A 25,000-nucleotide genomic window follows, 5' to 3' on the forward strand; every position below is an offset into this window, starting at 1 on the left:
TCTCTCTCTCTCTCTCTCTCTCTCTCTCTCTCCCCTCTCCCCCCTCTCTGTCTATCTCTCTCGCTCACTCTCTCTCTGTCTCTCTCTCTCTCTCTCACTCCATCCCCCCCCTCTCTGTCTCTCTGTCTGTCTGTCTGTCTGTCTGTCTGTCTGTCTGTCTGTCTGTCTGTCTCTCTCTCTCTGTCTTGCTCACTCTGTCTCCATAGTAACTGTGTAGGGTTGGGGTCAGGCCTGTGTAGTTGGAGTGTGTTAGCTTTTCTCTGCTTCTGCCTGCCTGAGAGCAGCTGCTGCTGATGCTTCATGGGGATGTATGCGTCCCAAATGGCACCCTATTCCCTATGCAGCGCACTACTTTTGACCAGGGCCCATAGAGCTCTGGACCAAATTAGTGCGAGCTACGTAGGGAATAGTGTGCTATTCAGGACGCATCTCAGGAGAAGGGTAGATGGCTTGTCTGATGTGATTTAGTCAAACAGAGAGTTAAAAAGGGCCAGATGTATAGGTTACTTAGAATAGTTATAATGTCCTTGTTTTTATGTTTAGAAAAATATCTGGTTATAAATGCTTGTTATCTGTCATGTTCTTTCTCACAAATGGGGAAAAGCTGCACAAGAACTCACTACTGTAGTGGTCCAGGTTACAAAGTGGCTCAGTGACTCACTACTGTAGTGGTCCAGGTTACAAAGTGGCTCAGTGACTCGTGTTTGCATCTCAATGTGAAAAAAACTGTTTGCATGTTCTTCACAAAGAGGGCAACATATGCTACTGAGCCAGGTGTCTATGTGTCAGGGGAGAAGCTCCAGGTGGTATCTGATTTTAAGTACCTTGGCATCATACTTGATTCCAACCTCTCTTTTAAAAAGCATGTGAAAAAGGTCATTCAAATAACCAATTCAACCTAGCTAATTTCCGATTTATACGAAATTTTTGACTACAGATGTAGCAAAACTGTACTTCAAATCTATGATACTCCCCCACTTAACATACTGCTTGACTAGTTGGGCCCAAGCTTGCTGTACAACATTACAACCTATTCAGTCTGTCTACAAACAGGCTCTCAAAGTGCTTGATAGGAAGCCCAATAGCCATCATCACTGTTACATCCTCAGAAAGCATGAGCTCCTGAGTTGGGAAAATCTTAATCTTAATCATGTGTTGCTCTGTCTGTATGCTATGTCTTACTTGTCCTATGTTGCTCTGTCTGTATGCTATGTCTTGCTTGTCCTATGTTGCTCTGTCTGTATGCTATGTCTTGCTTGTCCTATGTTGCTCTGTCTGTATGCTATGTCTTGCTTGTCCTATGTTGCTCTGTCTGTATGCTATGTCTTGCTTGTCCTATGTTGCTATTGTCTATATTGTAATTGTTTTTAATAACCTGCCCAGGGACTGTGGTTGAAAATTATCCGGCTGGCTAAAACCTGCACTTTTACTGAAACGTTGATTAATGTGCACTGTCCCTGTAAAAATAAAAGAAACTCAAATAAACTCAAACTCAAAATAATGGCATGTTCACTGGTAGTTATGATAAGGTATTCATAGTCATGAAGTGTGGTGTGTGTGTGGTGTGTGTGTGTGTGTGTGGTGTGTGTGTGTGTGTGTGTGTGTGTGTGTGTGTGTGGGTGTGTGTGTGTATATATTTTACCATAATAAGACACACACTCTGTCCTGTGTGTGTGTGTGTGTGTGTGTGTGTGTGTGTGTGTGTGTTGTGTGTGTGTGTGTGGTGTGTGTGTGTGTGTGTGTGGTGTGTGTGTGTGTGTGGTGTGTGTATATATTTTACCATAATAAGACACACACTCTGTCCAGTGTGATGTCTTCTCTTCAGGCCTTTGGAGCATCTCTTTGTTTTTTCTGTTTTGATGAAATAACTAATAATAAGTTCCTTTTAAGCTAGATTTTTTGTCCTTTTTTTCACTCAGGTGGAAAACATTATTGCACATACAGATGTAGGATCTTTATTTGATGACTCTTTAAGTTGCTGAGAATTTTCCTGCACAACAGGAAATACACATTTGTAGTGTATTTGAGTTTTAAAGTTTGTGATTTCCTCTTTTAAATATCAAACTTGATTAGCTCTAAGGAAAAAATGTATCATCCTCTACAAGGAATTAGAATCCACTAAATAATCCACATTTCCTCTTGCTGCAGGATTATTTTCCTGCTGTAGCAAACTGGCTCAAATTAAGATCCCACATCTGTAAGAAGTTGATTTCTAGGGCATGCAGAACAAATGCGATGTGAACTAGATACCCCTGTACATTTTACAACCCTTACTACCTCACACTACAGCATGTTTACATTCCTCTGTGCCATTTCCCTTCTCCTGGTTCTTCCTTTATGTCAGGACAGATGCATTACGGTGGGATGGCCTTGTGTCTAACGTTCATTCATTTGTGTTCCAGGTCTGAATTCCTTCTCAGCAGTCAGAGTGTGTGGATGAATCCAACTGGAGGACGAAGCCCTTTGATTGGATCCCCATAGGTAAGAGCAACCTTTAAGTATCTGTCATCGCTGAAAGTGATTCTATTTGTTGGAGAATCAATATGTTCCTTAACATTTTATTTATTAAATATATTTATTTACACTTTCATATGTTTCTCTCAGCGCTGCCAAACGACAGTACAGTATGTACTGGTCTTACCTAACTACTGGCATATAGACCAAACATTAAGAACACCTTCCTAATATTGACTTGCACCCCGATTTGCCCTCAGAACAGCCTCAATGTGTCGGGGCATGGACTCTACAAGGTGTGGAAAGTGTTACACAGGGATGCTGGCCCATGCTGACTCCAATGCTTCCCACAGTTGTGTCAAATTGGCTGGATGTCCTTTGGGTGGTGGACCATTCAGGAAACTGTTGAGCGTGAAAACCCCAGCAGCATTGTGCCTGGCACCTACTACCATACCGTGTTCAGAGGCACTTCAATATGTTGTCTTGCCCTCTGAATGGCACACATACACAGTCCATGTCTCAACTGTCTCAAGGATTACAAATCCTTCTTTAACATGTCTCCTCCCCTTCATCTACACTGATTGAAGTGGATCAAGTGACATCAATAAGGGATCATAGCTTTCAAATGGATTCACCTGGTCAGTGTGTTATTTAAATAGCATGTTAATCTTATTGTTTTGTCCACTCAGTGTATGAGCATACAGGGTCTGGATTCATTGCAGTGCCAGTTGCCACACTCTCAGAAAGGAAGAGTGATATGTAAAACCATTTGTCCCTGTAGGAGAACCCTCTGAAAAAGTCTGAAAATAGAACCTTTACAGTGGAACCAGAGGTTCTATATGGAACCAAAAAGGGTTCAATATGATCCAAAAAGAGTTATATCTGCAGGGTTCTCCTACAAAGACAAATAGTTCAATCTCAAACTTTTTCAGAGGGTTCTCCTACAGGGACAAATTGTTCTATATGGAACTTTTTCAGAGGGTTCTCCTACTGGACAAATGGTTCTATATGGAACTTTTTCAGAGGGTTCTCCTACTGGACAAATGGTTCTATATGGAACTTTTTCAGAGGGTTCTCCTACTGGACAAATGGTTCTATATGGAACTTTTTCAGAGGGTTCTCCTACTGGACAAATGGTTCTATATGGAACTTTTTCTGAGGGTTCTCCTACTGGACAAATGGTTCTATATGGAACTTTTTCTGAGGGTTCTCCTACAGGGACAAATTGTTCTTTATGGAACTTTATTTCTGAGAGTGCACTTGCCTTGCCTCAGTCTCTTAGTAGAGGTTGTTGGGTTTATTATTGGTTGGTTGCTGGCCGGTTGTTTGGTGGTTACTGGTCGGTGGTTTTGTGGCCATCACTTGTCTGTGGTCATCTCATCAGTGGCCATGGCTCAGCCAGAGAAGGAACCCTGCAGGGTGAATCCATACAGGCCCTGTGTATGTGTATGTGTGTGTGTGTGTGTGTGTGTGTGTGTGTGTGTGTGTGTGTGTGTGTGTGTGTGTGTGTGTGTGTGTGTGTGTGTGTGTGTGTGTGTGTTCACCACAGGGAACAGAATCAGATACTAATGAACTTACAGTATAACACCAGTGTATGCCTTTGATGTGAATCTGGTCTAGTCAGTCAATCCACACCAGATAAGGCCCACTCCTCAGGCTACAGTGGGCATTTCAACATTATGATGTTACCGCGTACGCACCAATTCCCTTTCTCTTAAAGGGCACAGTGGTCCCAAAAATAGCTTTTAATCATGGACCATAGTTCAGTCTGTAATGGAGTCATGTTGTTGGGGACTAATAGTCTTTCATTTAAAGCACATCAACAGTTGTCACTCAGTACTTTCACTAGTTGTGTTTTATTGAGTGATTGATCTTTTTAAAAGCAGAAATGGTGAATTCCCTGAAATAACGTAACACTTTATTACGAGCTGTCAGTGTCTCACTTACATTGACGGCAACAAATACACACAAAGAAAGCTGTTTCTGTTTAGCACCATCCTTTCTCTGCAGGTTTCCAGATCAATATACATTCTCTCTCAACTGCTTTGTGTTATATTGATCGGTGGCTATAAATACCGGTGGCCAATCTGGGTAGATCTCATTGGATTTCATTGATATGCAGTGGCATTACACTGGAAGGTAAAAGCTATTGATGAACAGATACACGTGGCCTCAGAGCCTCGGGGGGTGACACTGTGTTTAACAATGACATGAGTTACTATGGCACCAGTAACCTACCTTCCACATCCACTGTGTGTGTGTGTTGTGTGTGTGTGTGTGTGTGTGTGTGTGTGTGTGTGTGTGTGTGTGTGTGTGTGTGTGTGTGTGTGTGTGTGTGTGTGGTGTGTGTGTGTGTGTGTGTGTGTGTGTGTGTGTGTGTGTGTGTGTGTGTGTGTGTGTGTGTGTGTGTGTGTGTGTGTGTGTGTGTGTGTGTGTGTGTGAGACCTTCAGAGCATAGCTGTTAGACCTTTATGGTTACAGTATTAACATGGTAAATGCTGCTGTCACTGGTCCACATAGAGACCTTGTCCACGATCCCCAGTCCACCTGACACATCCCCCATTCTCTCTCTCTCTCTGCTGGGATGGTAAGGATGAATGGACAGGAGGATGGCCGGGAGGACCAGTGTGAATTGGCATCCCCCTATCCTTCATCCCTCCATCTGTTCATCAGGCAGGATGAGTAGTCTGAGGGAGGGGGGTGGTGGGTGATGGGGTGGAGGTGGGTGAGGGGGCAGGATGTGGGTGAGGGGGCAGGAAGTGGGTGAGGGGGCAGGATGTGGGTGAGGGGGCAGGGTGATGGGGGTGGGTGAGGGTGGGGGGGGGGGTGATGGGGGTGGAGGTGGGTGAGGGGAAAGGGGGAGGTGGGTGAGGAGTTGGAGGGGGAATCAGGGTCAATCCCTGGCAGAAATCAAGGATAGAGGAGAATCAGGGCATTGTCCCTGAGAGGGGGGCCGGAAAGAAGAGAAGTCCAATCCCCACACAGTAATCCCTCCATCCCTCTAATGATAATGATATTATCAAGCACTAATAGTCCATTCATATGTGTACTACAAGGTGTCCAGTCACTTTACCTCTCTAGTCATTACTGGCCAGTAAGCAGGTTGTATTGTAATAAATGCTGAATAGATTGTAAGATTGGTAGGAAACAGTACGGACACTTATGGATTCAGATAACATTGTACTTTGTTACATAATACTATGCTGCATCTGACAAGCTCTCCTCCAGCATTTTCTGTGTGTGTGTGTGTGTGTTAGTGTGTGTGTGTGTGTGTGTGTTAGTGTGTGTGTGTGTGTGTGTGTGTGTGTGTGTGTGTGTGTGTGTGTGTGTGTGTGTGATCTAGGCTCTGTGACCTGATGGGAAGTGAATCTCAGACCTGCCATGTTTCCACTCTCCCTCATAACGCCACCTCCAATGCATGCTGGGTAATCACATTGTCCTCTCACCTGGTGAGAACAGACCTGCTGCCCATTTGTGTGTGTGCGCGTGCGTGCGTACAGTATGTGTGAAGAAAGACCTGCTGCCTGTGTGTGTGTGTGTGTGCGTGCGTACAGTATGTGTGAAGAAAGACCTGCTGCCTGTGTGTGTGTGTGATGATAGGTGAGAGACCACTGCAGTATAATCCATCCAATATCTCTCTGTCTTGTTTCTCCTCATGGAGGCTGTTACATCTTTGGTGAACTATTGTACATTCACATGAAGCCTAACCTGAGCTTTTACATATTTCATCTCTAAATAGCCCATCCAATCTACCTCATCCCCATACTGTATTTATTTATTTATCTTGTTCCTTTGCACCCCAGTATCTCAACTTGCACATTCATCCTCTGCACATCCTCTGCACATCCTACCATTCCAGTGTCCTACCATGGCCTATTTATTGCCTTACCTCTCTTATCCTACCTCATTTGCACATGCTGTATATAGAATTTTCTACTGTATTATTGACTGTATGTTTGTTTATTCCATGTGTAACTCTGTGTTGTATTTGTCGCACTGCTTTGCTTTATCTTGGCCAGGTCGCAGTTGTAAATGAGAACTTGTTCTCAACTGGCCTACCTGGTTAAATAAAGGTGTTCTCAACTAGCCTACCTGGTTAAATAAAGGTCAAATATAAATATATTTTAAAACAGACGACCGGGGTTTGATACCTGGACTGTTACACACATGCCCCATCATAGTCCAGTGTAGCACCATGCTGCAAACTCCCACTGATACTGTGATTCATCACCTAGCACTGCAGAGAGTAGGAGCCTTCTCACTGCAGAGAGTAGGAGCCTTCTCACTGCAGAGGGTGGGAGCCTTCTCACTGTAGAGGGTAGGAGCCTTCTCACTGTAGAGGGTGGGAGCCTTCTCACTGTAGAGGGTGGGAGCCTTCTCACTGCAGAGGGTAGGAGCCTTCTCACTGTAGAGGGTGGGAGCCTTCTCACTGTAGAGGGTGGGAGCCTTCTCACTGTAGAGGGTGGGAGCCTTCTCACTGCAGAGGGTAGGAGCCTTCTCACTGTAGAGGGTGGGAGCCTTCTCACTGCAGAGGGTAGGAGCCTTCTCACTGCAGAGGGTAGGAGCTTTCTCACTGCAGAGGGTAGGAGCCTTCTTACTGCAGAGGGTAGGAGCCTTCTCACTGCAGAGGGTGGGAGCCTTCTCACTGCAGAGGGTGGGAGGGCTTCTCACTGCAGAGGGTGGGAGCCTTCTCACTGCAGAGGGTGGGAGCCTTCTCACTGCAGAGGGTGGGAGCCTTCTCACTGCAGAGGGTGGGAGCCTTCTCACTGCAGAGGGTGGGAGCCTTCTCACTGCAGAGGGTGGGAGCCTTCTCACTGCAGAGAGTAGGAGCCTTCTCACTGCAGAGGGTAGGAGCCTTCTCACTGCAGAGGGTAGGGGCCTTCTCACTGCAGAGAGTAGGAGCCTTCTCACTGCAGAGGGTAGGAGCCTTCTGACTGCAGACGGTAGGAGCCTTCTGACTGCAGAGGGTAGGAGCCTTCTGACTGCAGAGGGTAGGAGCCTTCTCACTGCAGAGGGTAAGAAGCCCAGATAAAGTATTAGAAATCATTTAAAATAGTATTTGAACCCAGGTCTGACTCCTGGACATAAATTCAGCACATCCCACCATCAAGCTATTTTTGATGTGCTATTTGAAAATAGAATGCAATGTATTAGGCCTAACTGGTGCCTCTCCTCCACTGAGGTTAGTGGGCGTGTGATGATGTCCCAGTCTATGTAGTGATTAGGAAGGAGCCCATCCTACCTCCTCACTCTCTAACAGGAGGTTTGTTCCTCTCTCTCGGTGCCTGTAGGGCTGGAGGTTGGACTACTGCTGCTTTTCAGGAGCAGCGGAGGGGAAGTGATGTAGCTGGTGCTTCATTTGTGACGGATCCTGCTGGAACATTATCCAGCACCTCTCAATATTGGACAGTTTTGTTCCGGAAGCCATTTGCCAGGATCCGGTACCTCTCTTGGCTTGACATTTTTTCTTTCTTCACAATGTAAAAATGATCATCAAATCATTCAGAGTTAATTACAGTTGCCTCCTCTGTTATTCTCCTGCCCCATGAAAAGCGTTGCCTAATGTGAAAGCGTGTCTGATATTGTAAGAATTGATTCGTGTTGGGCCGGACCGTGTTTATGGTTTGCTCAACATTGTAGCCTGTATAGACCAACGCGCATCATTGGGTGAATCAGTGAAACTGGAGATTTTTTAGGACTATCATTTCCTCCTCATATTGTACAATATGTGTCTCCACACACCGAGAACTACTGTAGGCTGTTGATGGATACAAGACAAGTTCGTTTTTATTGATCTCCGTTTGTCAGTGTCAAAGTATCCTGTCTTTTCCATTGTTTGTGAGGAATAAAAATTATTATGCTAAGGTCTCCAGTCTAAGGTCTCCAGTCTAAGGTCTCCAGTCTAAGGTCTCCAGTCTAAGGTCTCCAGTCTAAGGTCTCCAGTCTAAGGTCCCCAGTCTAAGGTCTCCAGTCTAAGGTCTCCAGTCTAAGGTCTCCAGTCTAAGGTCTCCAGTTTAAGGTCTCCAGTCTAAGGTCCCCAGTCTAAGGTCCCCAGTCTAAGGTCCCCAGTCTAAGGTCTCCAGTCTAAGGTCTCCAGTCTAAGGTCTCCAGTCTAAGGTCTCCAGTCTAATGTCTCCAGTCTAAGGTCTCCAGTCTAAGGTCTCCAGTCTAGGTCTCCAGTCTAAGGTCTCCAGTCTAAGGTCTCCAGTCTATGGTCTCCAGTCTAAGGTCCCCAGTCTAAGGTCCCCAGTCTAAGGTCTCCAGTCTAAGGTCTCCAGTCTAAGGTCTCCAGTCTAAGGTCTCCAGTCTAAGGTCTCCAGTCTATGGTCTCCAGTCTAAGGTCTCCAGTCTAAGGTCTCCAGTCTAAGGTCCCCAGTCTAAGGTCCCCAGTCTAAGGTCCCCAGTCTAAGGTCTCCAGTCTAAGGTCTCCAGTCTAAGGTCTCCAGTCTAAGGTCCCCACTCTAAGGTCCCCAGTCTATGGTCTCCAGTCTAAGGTCCCCAGTCTAAGGTCCCCAGTCTAAGGTCTCCAGTCTCCGACCTTAGACTGGAGACCTTAGACTGGAGACCTTAGACTGGAGACCTTAGACATGATGACTCCTTGCTGTCCCCAGTCCACCTGGCCATGCTGCTGCTCCAGTTTCAACTTCCACCTGACTGTGCTGCTGCTCCAGTTTCAACTGTTCTGCCTTATTATTATTCGACCATGCTGGTCATTTATGAACATTTGAACATCTTGGCCATGTTCTGTTATAATCTCCACCCGGCACAGCCAGAAGAGGACTGGCCACCCCACATAGCCTGGTTCCTCTCTAGGTTTCTTCCTAGGTATTGGCCTTTCTAGGGAGTTTTGCCTAGCCACCGTGCTTCTACACCTGCATTGCTTGCTGTTTGGGGTTTTAGGCTGGGTTTCTGTACAGCACTTTGAGATATCAGCTGATGTACGAAGGGCTATATAAATAAATTTGATTTGATTTGATTTAAGGTCTCCAGTCTAAGGTCTCCAGTCTAAGGTCCCCAGTCTAAGGTCCCCAGTCTAAGGTCTCCAGTCTAAGGTCTCCAGTCTAAGGTCCCCAGTCTAAGGTCTCCAGTCTAAGGTCTCCAGTCTAAGGTCTCCAGTCTAAGGTCTCCAGTCTAAGGTCTCCAGTCTATGGTCTCCAGTCTAAGGTCCCCAGTCTAAGGTCTCCAGTCTAAGGTCTCCAGTCTAAGGTCCCCAGTCTAAGGTCCCCAGTCTAAGGTCCCCAGTCTAAGGTCTCCAGTCTAAGGTCTCCAGTCTAAGGTCCCCAGTCTAAGGTCCCCAGTATAAGGTATCCAGTCATCTAAAATTATGTAGAATTGCATGAAAAGTTTTTATAAAAGGCCACATTTTTTCCTGGACCCATGGCTACACATTCTGGGAAAATGGGGCATTTTTTCCTGGACCCTTGGCTACACATTCTGGGAAAATGGGGCCTTTTTTCCTGGACCCTTGGCTACACATTCTGGGAAAATGGGGCCTTTTTTCCTGGACCCTTGGCTACACATTCTGGGAAAATGGGGCATTTTTTCCTGGACCCTTGGCTACACATTCTGGGAAAATGGGGCCTTTTTTCCTGGACCCTTGGCTACACATTCTGGGAAAATGGGGCATTTTTTCCTGGACCCTTGGCTACACATTCCGGGAAAATAGGGCCTTTTTTCCTGGACCCTTGGCTACACATTCTGGGAAAATGGGGCATTTTTTCCTGGACCCTTGGCTACACATTCTAGGAAAATGGGGCCTTTGTTCCTGGACCCTTGGCTACACATTCTGGGAAAATGGGGCATTTTTTCCTGGACCCTTGGCTACACATTCTGGGAAAATGGGGCATTTTTTCCTGGACCCTTGGCTACACATTCTGGGAAAATGGGGCATTTTTTCCCATGTCTGCAACTTCTACAAGCACCCTGTACGCAAAAGTGGTGATATACACTCAATGTGTTATTATAATGGGGATTTTAAGCACTGGATATAGCTAACAACCCCTCCAGGCTCCCGCCTCCAACCTCTAGCCTCCAACCTCCAACCTCCAGCCTCCAACCTCTAGGCTCCAACCTCTAGCCTCCAACCTCCAACCTCTAACGTCCAGTCTCCAACCTCTAGCCTCCAACCTCTAGCCTCCAACCTCCAACCTCTAGCGTCCAGTCTCCAACCTCTAGCCTCCAGTCTCCAACCTCTAGCCTCCAGCCTCCAACCTCTAGCCTCCAGCCTCCAACCTCTAGCCTCCAACCTCCAGTGTCCAACCTCCAACTTGTTAGGTTTCCCACAAGCATCCTGATTGGATGGAGAGGAACCAATGTAGTGACTGGGTGGGGAGGAACCAATGTCCTGACTGGGTGGGGAGGAACCAATATCCTGACTGGGTGGAGAGGAACCAATGTCCACACCTCCTTCCCTGCACCCTCCCTACCCCTCCACCCCTCCTTCCCTCTACCCTCACCATCTCTCTACCCCTCCACCCCTCCTTGCCTCCACCCTCCCCATCCCTCTACCCCTCTACCCCTCCACCCCTCCTTCCTTTCACCCACCCCATCCCTCTACCTCTCCACCCCTCCATCCCTCCACCCCTCCACCCTCTCCATCCCTCCACCCTCTCCATCCCTCCATCCCTCCACCCTCTCCACCCCTCCATCCCTCCACCCCTCCATCCCTCCACCCTCTCCATCCCTCCACCCTCTCCACCCCTCCATCCTTCCACCCCTCCATCCCTCCACCCCTCCACCTCTCCATCCCTCCACCCTTGCAGTTTCAGTGGAACCAGCACGTCAACAACATGGTTTCACAATAGGTCTGTGGGGAGGCCGGTGTGGCCGTGTGCTGACCATCAGCATTATCCCAAAGCCCCACAGAACAGAGACAGAGCCCCGTAGAGAAAGACCAGAGGATTGTGTGGATGCTTCTAGAATGTCTGACCCCATCCAGCCATCAATAGACAGGCTGTGTGTGAGTGAAAGGGCTGAGGTCATTGATTTGAACTGGGGCACAAAGCCACGCTATGATCACAATCCAGTCAGAGGCCTAGTTCAACAAGGAGACTGTGAGGCTTGGTTTCCTAACAAGAGGTGTTGGTGTAGTCTGTGTGTGTTGGTGTCATTTGTTGCCATGGTTTTTCTGTGTGGATACAAATTGAATCAACATACAGTACCATGAGAGATCCGATCAGTAAAAGCAGCATATCTTTACTCACCTTGTACGTCCAGAGGAAAGTGTATAATATGTTTGACATCCCTACATCCAGGAGTTAGTAAATCAATGGAAGGTGTTTGCTTACTGCCATATTTTCATACTTGAACATTAAACTGTCTCTTTTTACTCTGATGTGAAGGAAAGTGTTTAACTTTCTATTGTCTGCAGAACAAATGAGTGTCTGTAAATAATACTTAACTTTATACGCCAGTGATCGCTGTGTGAATAGAGGCATATTTCCTCGTAGATTAAGAAATGTTACCCCTTATCTTTTTTTTTATACAGCAACTGGCAAAGCATTAGTCCTGAAGAAGTGACACATTTTTATTTTACCTTTATTTAACTAGGCAAGTCAGTTAAGAACAAATTCTTATTTTCAATAACGGCCTAGGAACAGTGGGTTAACTGCCTGTTCAGGGGCAGAACGACAGATTTGTACCTTGTCAGCTCGGGGGTTTGAACTGGCAACCTTCCGGTTACTAGTCCAACGCTCTAACCACTAGGCTACCCTGCCGCACTGTAGCCTAAAGTAGCTAGTGCAGCTCTCCTCAGATTCAGACTAGCGTGCACGGCCTTCTTTGACTCAGTCAAGTGGTGCTGCTTCAGTGTCTAAACCAACTCCAGCTGTCTCACTGAGAGCAGAGTGTTGGAGAGCTGTATTTAGAATGAATTCCCTCTCAGAGTTGTCATAAAGATGGCTGTGTTAGTGTCTCTTTGTGTCTCCTCTCCTTGGCTACTGTTCAATCGAGGAGGTTCACTTGGTAACAGAGTAGGAACTCGTAGACCAGAGAGCGTTGCCATGGACACGGCATAGTGATTTTGGAAGTGGCACTCCGGCTCACGAGGTCTCACTTACCCACAGTGTCACTGGGCAGAAAATACATTTCCCATCAAAGACAGTTCTTAGTGTTCAAACTCTCCCTGACCAATATGATATACTATGGGTCAAATTGAATGACAACTGAAGTCAGAGTCTCACTGTTGGTACACGTGCTTGGCATCGTGTCATGTGTGTGTATGCATAAGTGCATGTGTGCAGACGTGTGTGTGTGCAGACGTGTGTGTGTGTGTATGTGTGTGTGTGGGCATTTAGTGTGACTCTGTGTCTGCATATGTCCACACATCCTGATACATGTGTGTGCGGCTGACACTCACACATGAGAACAATCAATAGACCTTCCACCTTGTGACACCAGTGTGACTCTCCTCTCTGTGTGTCTCAGACCAGTCTCTGTGGACCCTGCTGCAGTGGGCAGGGCATTAGCATGTGAATGGAGGCCTAAACAAACAGAGTGGGAGACCCGGGGGAGTATGAGAAGGGGCCTCCATACATCCATATGGACACATCATAGAGTCTGTAAAGCTCCCATACAGACCAACACACAAGCAGTGTTCTTAATGTAGTGACAGCCACTGTCTCAATCCGGCTGCTTAGTGCTCACCATACAGAATGGGCTGGAAGACAAATGAACGTTAGCATAAACACACACACTTGTCATATTAACAAAAAATAAGTAATTGTGTTTGTTTATCGTCTGTGAATAGTTTTATTTTAGCGTCGTTCCAGCGTCGTCCGGGTTAGAGTTTGGCCGGGGTAGGCCGTCATTGTAAATAAGAATTGTTCATAACTGACATGCCTAGTTAAATACAACAATTGTAAAAAAAAAGTTGTCATTAAGAGTAGATAGTGATGTATCTTCAGGTAGTTGTCATTAGGAGTAGATAGTGATGTATCTTCAGGTAGTTGTCATTAGGAGTAGATAGTGATGTATCTTCAGGTAGTTGTCATTAGGAGTAGATAGTGATGTATCTTCAGGTAGTTGTCATTAGGAGTAGATAGTGATATATCTTCAGGTAGTTGTCATTAGGAGTAGATAGTGATGTGTCTTCAGGTAGTTGTCATTAGGAGTAGATAGTGATGTATCTTCAGGTAGTTGTCATTAGGAGTAGATAGTGATGTATCTTCAGGTAGTTGTCATTAGGAGTAGATAGTGATGTATCTTCAGGTAGTTGTCATTAGGAGTAGATAGTGATGTATCTTCAGGTAGTTGTCATTAGGAGTAGATAGTGATGTATCTTCAGGTAGTTGTCATTAGGAGTAGATAGTGATGTATCTTCAGGTAGTTGTCATTAGGAGTAGATAGTGATGTATCTTCAGGTAGTTGTCATTAGGAGTAGATAGTGATGTATCTTCAGGTAGTTGTCATTAGGAGTAGATAGTGATGTATCTTCAGGTAGTTGTCATTAGGAGTAGATAGTGATGTATCTTCAGGTAGTTGTCATTAGGAGTAGATAGTGATGTATCTTCAGGTAGTTGTCATTAGGAGTAGATAGTGATGTATCTTCAGGTAGTTGTCATTAGGAGTAGATAGTGATGTATCTTCAGTTAGTTGTCATTAGGAGTAGATAGTGATGTATCTTCAGTTAGTTGTCATTAGGAGTAGATAGTGATGTATCTTCAGTTAGTTGTCATTAGGAGTAGATAGTGATGTATCTTCAGTTAGTTGTCATTAGGAGTAGATAGTGATGTATCTTCAGTTAGTTGTCATTAGGAGTAGATAGTGATGTATCTTCAGTTAGTTGTCATTAGGAGTAGATAGTGATATATCTTCAGGTAGTTGTCATTAGGAGTAGATAGTGATATATCTTCAGGTAGTTGTCATTAGGAGTAGATAGTGATATATCTTCAGGTAGTTGTCATTAGGAGTAGATAGTGATGTATCTTCAGGTAGTTGTCATTAGGAGTAGATAGTGATGTGTCTTCAGGTAGTTGTCATTAGGAGTAGATAGTGATGTGTCTTCAGGTAGTTGTCATTAGGAGTAGATAGTGATGTGTCTTCAGGTAGTTGTCATTAGGAGTAGATAGTGATGTGTCTTCAGGTAGTTGTCATTAGGAGTAGATAGTGATGTATCTTCAGGTAGTTGTCATTAGGAGTAGATAGTGATGTATCTTCAGGTAGTTGTCATTAGGAGTAGATAGTGATGTATCTTCAGGTAGTTGTAATTAGGAGTAGATAGTGATGTATCTTCAGGTAGTTGTCATTAGGAGTAGATAGTGATGTGTCTTCAGGTAGTTGTCATTAGGAGTAGATAGTGATGTATCTTCAGTTAGTTGTCATTAGGAGTAGATAGTGATGTATCTTCAGGTAGTTTTCATTAGGAGTAGATAGTGATGTATCTTCAGTTAGTTGTCATTAGGAGTAGATAGTGATGTATCTTCAGGTAGTTGTCATTAGGAGTAGATAGTGATGTATCTTCAGGTAGTTGTCATTAGGAGTAGATAGTGATGTATCTTCAGGTAGTTGTCATTAGGAGTAGATAGTGATGTATCTTCAGGTAGTTGTCATTAGGAGTAGATAGTGATGTATCTTCAGGTAGTTGTCATTAGGAGTAGATAGTGATGTATCTTCAGGTAGTTGTCATTAGGAGTAGATAGTGATGTATCTTCAGGTAGTTGTCATTAGGAGTAGATAGTGATGTATCTTCAGGTAGTTGTCATTAGGAGTAGATAGTGATGTGTCTTCAGGTAGTTGTCATTAGGAGTAGATAGTGATGTGTCTTCAGGTAGTTGTCATTAGGAGTAGATAGTGATGTATCTTCAGTTAGTTGTCATTAGGAGTAGATAGTGATGTATCTTCAGGTAGTTTTCATTAGGAGTAGATAGTGATGTATCTTCAGTTAGTTGTCATTAGGAGTAGATAGTGATGTATCTTCAGTTAGTTGTCATTAGGAGTAGATAGTGATGTATCTTCAGGTAGTTGTCATTAGGAGTAGATAGTGATGTATCTTCAGGTAGTTGTCATTAGGAGTAGATAGTGATGTATCTTCAGGTAGTTGTCATTAGGAGTAGATAGTGATGTATCTTCAGGTAGTTGTCATTAGGAGTAGATAGTGATGTATCTTCAGGTAGTTGTCATTAGGAGTAGATAGTGATGTATCTTCAGGTAGTTGTCATTAGGAGTAGATAGTGATGTATCTTCAGGTAGTTGTCATTAGGAGTAGATAGTGATGTATCTTCAGGTAGTTGTCATTAGGAGTAGATAGTGATGTATCTTCAGGTAGTTGTCATTAGGAGTAGATAGTGATATATCTTCAGGTAGTTGTCATTAGGAGTAGATAGTGATGTATCTTCAGGTAGTTGTCATTAGGAGTAGATAGTGATGTATCTTCAGGTAGTTGTCATTAGGAGTAGATAGTGATGTATCTTCAGGTAGTTGTCATTAGGAGTAGATAGTGATGTATCTTCAGGTAGTTGTCATTAGGAGTAGATAGTGATGTATCTTCAGGTAGTTGTCATTAGGAGTAGATAGTGATGTATCTTCAGGTAGTTGTCATTAGGAGTAGATAGTGATGTATCTTCAGTTAGTTGTCATTAGGAGTAGATAGTGATGTATCTTCAGTTAGTTGTCATTAGGAGTAGATAGTGATGTATCTTCAGTTAGTTGTCATTAGGAGTAGATAGTGATGTATCTTCAGTTAGTTGTCATTAGGAGTAGATAGTGATGTATCTTCAGTTAGTTGTCATTAGGAGTAGATAGTGATGTATCTTCAGTTAGTTGTCATTAGGAGTAGATAGTGATATATCTTCAGGTAGTTGTCATTAGGAGTAGATAGTGATATATCTTCAGGTAGTTGTCATTAGGAGTAGATAGTGATATATCTTCAGGTAGTTGTCATTAGGAGTAGATAGTGATGTATCTTCAGGTAGTTGTCATTAGGAGTAGATAGTGATGTGTCTTCAGGTAGTTGTCATTAGGAGTAGATAGTGATGTGTCTTCAGGTAGTTGTCATTAGGAGTAGATAGTGATGTGTCTTCAGGTAGTTGTCATTAGGAGTAGATAGTGATGTGTCTTCAGGTAGTTGTCATTAGGAGTAGATAGTGATGTATCTTCAGGTAGTTGTCATTAGGAGTAGATAGTGATGTATCTTCAGGTAGTTGTCATTAGGAGTAGATAGTGATGTATCTTCAGGTAGTTGTAATTAGGAGTAGATAGTGATGTATCTTCAGGTAGTTGTCATTAGGAGTAGATAGTGATGTGTCTTCAGGTAGTTGTCATTAGGAGTAGATAGTGATGTATCTTCAGGTAGTTGTCATTACGAGTAGATAGTGATGTATCTTCAGTTAGTTGTCATTAGGAGTAGTCTACGTAGGTTAGCCAGTACCCCAGTACCCCTAGGCCCAGACAGTATGGTGGCCTACATCTGAGATAGAGAGAGAGAGGAGCCGGCAGGCATCTGACCTTTGAGTCAGTCAGAGGGAGAAAGGAAAAGACCAGAGCTGTGTTCCAATACCCATACTAACATTCTGTATACTACGTACGACAGCATATACTATTAGTTAATTTTAGTATACTGTAAACAAACGGTATCCTTTTAGTTGAGTGTACTAGCGCTTTGCCTGTCTACCGGAAGTTGATGCTGTTGCTATGCAACTTCTTGCTAGCTTGTTAGCATAACAAATGACTAGCTATACATCTTACGATTTCAATATCAATGTCCGTTGAGTACGAACAACGACTATACCAGTTAACTAAGAATGACATAAATAATCAAGTCAATAAACGTTGGGTAGTTAGTTAGATAGCAGATAGTTAATTTACTGGCAGGTTTGATGTATTAGTAGCCATCTAACGTTAGGTAGCTAGTTAACATACCGGTACATTCAGGCAAATGTTGTAATGATATGCTATTCGGTTCGTAAGGCTAGCGAAGCAGAACAAATTGTCAGCCAACATAACATGTAACATAACTTATTTGAAAAGTCATTACTTTTTTATTACATGGCTCAACGTGTTCTTAACATTTGTCATAATTAGTTAAAGCAATTCATTTGTATCCACTCGTGTCGGACTTCAGCTGCATATTTTCCGCCATTTTCTTCAAATCTGAAAATGTTGTGAAGCTACGCCCATTTTCTGAAGAATTGCATTATGGGCCCTAAAAGCACGGAAATAGTGTCAACTGCTTGTATACTTCGAATTTTGGCGAATGTAGTACGACATCCAGGAACTTTTAGCATACTAACTATATCCATACTATGACCAATAAGCATACTAACTATATCCATACTATGACCAATACGCATACTAACTATATCCATACTATGACCAATAAGCATACTAACTATATCATCTATATCCATACTATGACCAATAAGCATACTAACTATATCCATACTATGACCAATAAGCATACTAACTATATCCATACTATGACCAATACGCATACTAACTATATCCATACTATGACCAATAAGCATACTAACTATATCATCTATATCCATACTATGACCAATAAGCATACTAACTATATCCATACTATGACCAATACGCATACTAACTATATCCATACTATGACCAATACGCATACTAACTATATCATCTATATCCATACTATGACCAATAAGCATACTAACTATATCCATACTATGACCAATACGCATACTAACTATATCATCTATATCCATACTATGACCAATAAGCATACTAACTATATCCATACTATGACCAATAAGCATACTAACTATATCCATACTATGACCAATAAGCATACTAACTATATCCATACTATGACCAATAAGCATACTAACTATATCCATACTATGATCAATAAGCATACTAACTATATCATCTATATCCATACTATGACCAATAAGCATACTAACTATATCATCTATATCCATACTATGACCAATAAGCATACTAACTATATCCATACTATGACCAATAAGCATACTAACTATATCCATACTATGACCAATAAGCATACTAACTATATCCATACTATGATCAATAAGCATACTAACTATATCCATACTATGACCAAGAGAGGGAGGAGTCAGAGAGAGATGACCAGCCTACCAGCCATCAACCCTCCCCTCAATCGTCCCCTGAACTGCTTTTACTCACTGAACATGTTTGAAGGACACACTTTGTACTGTCAAAGAACACTAATATTATGTCAAAAAAGGCATTACTATGGTCATTTACTATGATAGACATGAACCCCAAAACATTATCTGATGTGAATAATCTTGTTAACTTTCCCTGATTGATTAAACATTGTGCTGGAGACATGAATTACAGTTAAGAGATAAAACACTGTCTTAACAACAGACGATCATTTCAAACATCGGTTAAGGCTTTTATATTTCCCTCTGTGGCATTCATTCACTCACTCATTCATTCATTCACTCATTCATTCATTCATCCATTCATTCATTCATCCATTCATTCATTCATCCATCCATCCATTCATTCATTCATCCATTCATTCATTCATCCATCCATCCATCCATTCATTCATCCATCCATCCATTAATTCCTTCATTCATTCATTCATTCATTCCACATTCTGAAATATGGAAATCCTGACATTCAAGTCAAGCCCTTGTGTCAGTGCGGAGACTGGGTTCTGTTGTGTTGCCCTATGATGTGTTACTGACTGGGGGCTGTTAATTCTCAACCTCCCTGGAGATGTGACATGGGTCAGAGAGATAAAGAGAGACAGACCAAGGTGAGCAGACGACAGCCGGACCCCCTTCCCCTCCTCTATACAACCCTCCCCCTTCCCTCCCTTCTCCAGACCGGCATCCCCAAAGTGCACGCTTGGGGGTTGACACCAAATTACACAAACATTACACAAACCCAAATAGACAGTTGAGCATGTGGGACTGTGAGGCTAAAGTATAAGGTCAGTAGTGGTAATGATAGTCTCCAGGTATAAAGACTACAGTATAAGGTCAGGGGTTGTAGTGGTAATGATAGTCTCCAGGTATAAAGACTACAGTATAAGGTCAGGGGTTGTAGTGGTAATGATAGTCTCCAGGTATAAAGACTACAGTATAAGGTCAGGGGTTGTAGTGGTAATGATAGTCTCCAGGTATAAAGACTACAGTATAAGGTCAGGGGTTGTAGAGGTAATGATAGTCTCCAGGTATAAAGACTACAGTATAAGGTCTGTAGTGGTAATGATAGTCTCTAGGTATAAAGACTACAGTATAAGGTCTGTGGTGGTAATGATGGTCTCCAGGTATAAAGACTACAGTATAAGGTCTGTGGTGGTAATGATGGTCTCCAGGTATACATATCAATGTACTGTATCCTCAGAGGCCCTTCCTTAGGGCAATACAGTAACACAAGGCTAGCTTATAGACCCCTGCTTTTATGTGAAGTTTAATGTGGTGTTGGTATCATGGGCCACATTATGGGGTTGTGAGATGGCAGTGTGTTGGTGTGTGTGATGTGAGATGGCAGGAGAGCAGCTGAGGTTTGTTACTAGGGGTTAGGGATGAGCTCAGGCATTCTAACAGACTCACTGGGATGAACGGAGGCACGGAGGAGGGAGAAAGAGGGGATGGAGGGAGTGAGAGGGGTGAATGAAAGGTGGAGGGGTGGAGGAGGGAGATAGAGGGGATGGAGGGAGTGAGGGGGGTGAATGAAAGGTGGAGGGGTGGAGGAAGGAGAAAGAGGGATGGAGGGACTGAGAGGGGGGAAAGAAGGGTGGAGGGGCGAAAGAGAGGTGGAACGGAGAGAAACTGAGGCATGAGATGTTGTGGTTACTCTCTCCATCTCTCTCTGTCTCTCTCTCTCTCTGTCTCTCTCTCTGTCTCTCTCTCTCTCCGTCTCTGTCTCCCTCTGTCTCTCTCTCTCTCTCTCTCTCTCTCTCTCTCTCTCTCTCTGTCTCTCTCTCTCTGTCTCTCTCTGTCTCTCTCTCTCTCTCCTTCTCCCTCAGTCTCTCTTTCTCTCTCTATCCCTTCTCTTAACATCTCTCCATCTCTAAGTTAATGACTTGTGAGGGTAGAGATCAGTGTAATTGGCCACATCCTAGGGAAGTGTTAGGTCACAAACAGCCCTGTTCGGCATGATCCATCCTGACAATGCACAGCAGCCTCCCTCCCTCGTCACACTATACTAATCCACCACAGATACAGCAACACTATATTAACCACCACAGATACAGCAACACTATATTAGTACACCACAGATACAGCCATTAACCCACCACAGATACAGCAACACTACATTAACCCACCACAGATACAGCAACACTATATTAACCACCACAGATACAGCAACACTACATTAACCCACCACAGATACAGCAACACTACATTAACCACCACAGACACAGCAACACTACATTAACCACCACAGACACAGCAACACTACATTAACCACCACAGACACAGCAACACTACATTAACCACCACAGACACAGCAACACTACATTAACCACCACAGATACAATAACACTACATTAACCCACTACAGATACAGCCATTAACCCACCACAGACACAGCAACACTACATTAACCACCACAGATACAGCAACACTACATTAATCCACCACAGATACAGCCATTAACCACCACAGACACAGCAACACTACATTAACCACCACAGATACAGCAACACTACATTAATCCACCACAGATACAGCAACACTACATTAACCCACCACAGATACAGCAACACTACATTAACCCACCACAGATACAGCCATTAACCCACCACAGATACAGCAACACTACATTAACCCACCACAGATACAGCAACACTACATTAACCCAACACAGACACAGCAACACTACATTAACCCACCACAGATACAGCAACACTACATTAACCCACCACAGATACAGCAACACTACATTAACCACCACAGACACAGCAACACTACATTAACCACCACAGACACAGCAACACTACATTAACCACCACAGATACAATAACACTACATTAACCCACTACAGATACAGCCATTAACCCACCACAGATACAGCAACACTACATTAATCCACCACAGATACAGCAACACTACATTAACCCACCACAGATACAGCCATTAACCCACCACAGATACAGCAACACTACATTAACCCACCACAGATACAGCAACACTACATTAACCACCACAGATACAGCAACACTACATTAACCACCACAGACACAGCAACACTACATTAACCACCACAGACACAGCAACACTACATTAACCACCACAGACACAGCAACACTACATTAACCACCACAGATACAATAACACTACATTAACCCACTACAGATACAGCCATTAACCCACCACAGATACAGCAACACTACATTAATCCACCACAGATACAGCACCACTACATTAACCCACCACAGATACAGCCACACTACATTAACCCACCACAGATACAGCAACACTACATTAACCCACCACAGATACAGCACCACTACATTAACCCACCACAGATACAGCAACACTACATTAACCACCACAGATACAATAACACTACATTAACCCACCACAGATACAGCCATTAACCCACCACAGATACAGCAACACTACATTAACCCACCACAGATACAGCAACACTACATTAACCACCACAGATACAGCAACACTACATTAACCCACCACAGATACAGCAACACTACATTAACCACCACAGATACAGCAACACTACATTAACCACCACAGATACAGCACCACTACATTAACCCACCACAGATACAGCAACAAATAACAACCTATACTGCTGTAAGATGGCCCTCAGTCTAAAGGAGTGTGGTCTATAGGAAATAGGGAGCTGTGTTCCCCTTCTTTAACAGCTGTCCGTGAGTTTTAACACCGTGACAAATTGACCTCCTCCCCCCACCCTCTCTAGCCCTCTGTGGCTGTCAAATGGTACCCTACTGCCTAGCATAGACCCCTGTGCACCATGGTCAAAAGTAGTGCACTATGTAGGGAATAGGGTGCCATTTGGGATGCATAGTAGCAAAGACCCCTGTGCACCCTGGTTAAAAGTAGTGCACTATGTAGGGAATAGGGTGCCATTTGGGATGCATTCTATCATAGACCCCTGTGCACCCTGGTCAAAAGTAGTGCACTATGTAGGGAATAGGGTGCCATTTGGGATGCATACAAAAAATATGTCAAGAGTCCTTTCAGATAACTGAGTATAGCAGCTTGGCAACAGTACGATTTTGCATCTTCGGGCGTTTGATTGGCAGGCTCTTCCATCACCATGCGTTTGATTGGCAGGTTCTTCCATCTCTGGGCGTTTGATTGACAGGCCCTTCCATCTCCATGCGTTTGATTGGCAGGCTCTTCCATCACCAGGCGTTTGATTGGCAGGCTCTTCCATCTCCAGGCGTTTGATTGGCAGGCTCTTCCATCTCCATGCATTTGATTGGCAGGCTCTTTCATCTCCGAGCATTTGATTGGTAGGCTCTTCCATCTCCGGCGTTTGATTGGCAGGCTCTTCTATCTCCGGCGTTTGATTGGCAGGCTTTTCTATCTCCATGCGTTTGATTGGCAGGCTCTTTCATCTCCGAGCATTTGATTGGCAGGCTCTTCTATCTCTGGGCGTTTGATTGACAGGCTCTACCATCTCCAGGCATTTGATTGGCAGGCTCTACCATCTCCAGGCATTTGATTGGCAGGCTCTACCATCTCCAGGCATTTGATTAGCAGGCTTTTCCATCTCCAGGCATTTGATTAGCAGGCTCTTCCATCTCCAGGCATTTGATTGGCAGGCTTTTCCATCTCCAGGCATTTGATTAGCAGGCTCTTCCATCTCCAGGCATTTGATTGGCAGGCTCTTCCATCTCCAGGCATTTGATTAGCAGGCTCTTCCATCTCCAGGCATTTGATTGGCAGGCTCTTCCATCTCCAGGCATTTGATTGGCAGGCTCTTCCATCTCCAGGCATTTGATTGGCAGGCTCTTCCATCTCCAGGCATTTGATTGGCAGGCTCTTCCATCTCCAGGCATTTGATTGGCAGGCTCTTCCATCTCCAGGCATTTGATTGGCAGGCTCTTCCATCTCCAGGCATTTGATTGGCAGGCTCTTCCATCTCCAGGCATTTGATTGGCAGGCTCTTCCATCTCCAGGCATTTGATTGGCAGGCTCTTCCATCTCCAGGCATTTGATTGGCAGGCTCATTCTTTGGCAGTGAGTTTGTTGTTGTTTTTCTTTCTGCCTTGAGACATTTCAAGTTCTCCCCTCCTGAGGGGGCAATGCATACAATGCACACACACCATCAGTTGCCATGGCACTGTGGGTGTGCTGGGTGTCATTTGTTCCAGAAGTTGACATCTGACTAGTATGAGTGTTATGTTTTTTCATTTAAAAGGGATTTATTGGTATGGTATGTAGTATTGTATATTTGCTCAAAATCACAATGGTGGCATACCTCTGAACATTCCAGTATGCTGTTATTTATCACACCAAATATGTCATTCCTATGTGCATCTCTATGTGCGATATGACATCCTGTATAAGCTGTTATTTATCACACCAAATATGTCATTCCTATGTGCATCTCTATGTGCGATATGACATCCTGTATACAAGCTGTTATTTTTCCCACTGTCACAGCTACTGTTGTCTGTTTTACAAATACTGGGAGTGTGTGTGCAGAGATGGGTTTCACTGTGTCTGAATGCTGAATGCTCCAATCTGTGTGTGCGTGTATGGCCATGGCCATGAATAGTATTTAAATGGAGTACAGGCTTAACTGATTGACAGCAGAAACATAATACAATATGTAATTTTAATGAATAGTTTGGGGTAGGCCTCGTCTCCGAGAAATGCTCCTCAGAGCCAGGTACTGATGACAGGTTGCCCTATGCTGGGCAGCTGGCATGGACCCCCCCAGCTGGGAGAACGGGGCTTCAGGTTATTATGCTGGAGGGGGGGTGGAAGGTTGTTGGAAGACTGTTGCTGCAACAAGGGGTGAGTTGACATAAATGCTCCCCCAGATTTATGCCCATTGGTTGACCAAAAGGGAAGTGATCCCTTTAACCAGGAAGCGTGGTGGAACTGTGTTAGTGTGCCATGTTCATTGGCTGAAATGAATAGGTGAATGACATTCCACACACTTGCTAATGGTAAAGAGGAGGAGAGATGTGACGCTATCCTGATGAGGTATCATTATTAACACTCCCATACCAGTACCTGCTATCCTGATGAGGTATCATTATTAACACTCCCATACCAGTACCTGCTATCCTGATGAGGTATCATTATTAACACACCCATACCAGTACCTGCTATCCTGTGGAGGTATCATTATTAACACTCCCATACCAATACCTGATATCAAATCAAATCCAATCAAATCAAATGTATTTATATAGCCCTTCGTACATCAGCTGATATCTCAAAGTGCTCTACAGAAACCCAGTCTAAAACCCCAAACAGCAAGCAATGCAGGTGTAGAAGCACGTTGGCTAGGAAAAACTCCCTAGAAAGGCCAAAACCGAGGAAGAAACCTAGAGAGGAACCAGGCTATGTGGGGTGGCCAGTCCTCTTCTGGCTGTGCCGGGTGGAGATTATAACAGAACATGGCC

At 44.0% G+C, this 25,000-nt stretch overlaps 1 pseudogene; it reads left to right on the forward strand.

The window, feature by feature from the left end:
• LOC109880258 (neuronal cell adhesion molecule-like) overlaps positions 1-25,000 on the forward strand; it is a 90,943-nt pseudogene that overhangs the window by 45,309 nt on the left and 20,634 nt on the right.

This window comes from Oncorhynchus kisutch, unplaced genomic scaffold (genome assembly GCF_002021735.2).
Source record: "Oncorhynchus kisutch isolate 150728-3 unplaced genomic scaffold, Okis_V2 scaffold820, whole genome shotgun sequence".
NCBI classification, from domain to species: domain Eukaryota; kingdom Metazoa; phylum Chordata; class Actinopteri; order Salmoniformes; family Salmonidae; genus Oncorhynchus; species Oncorhynchus kisutch.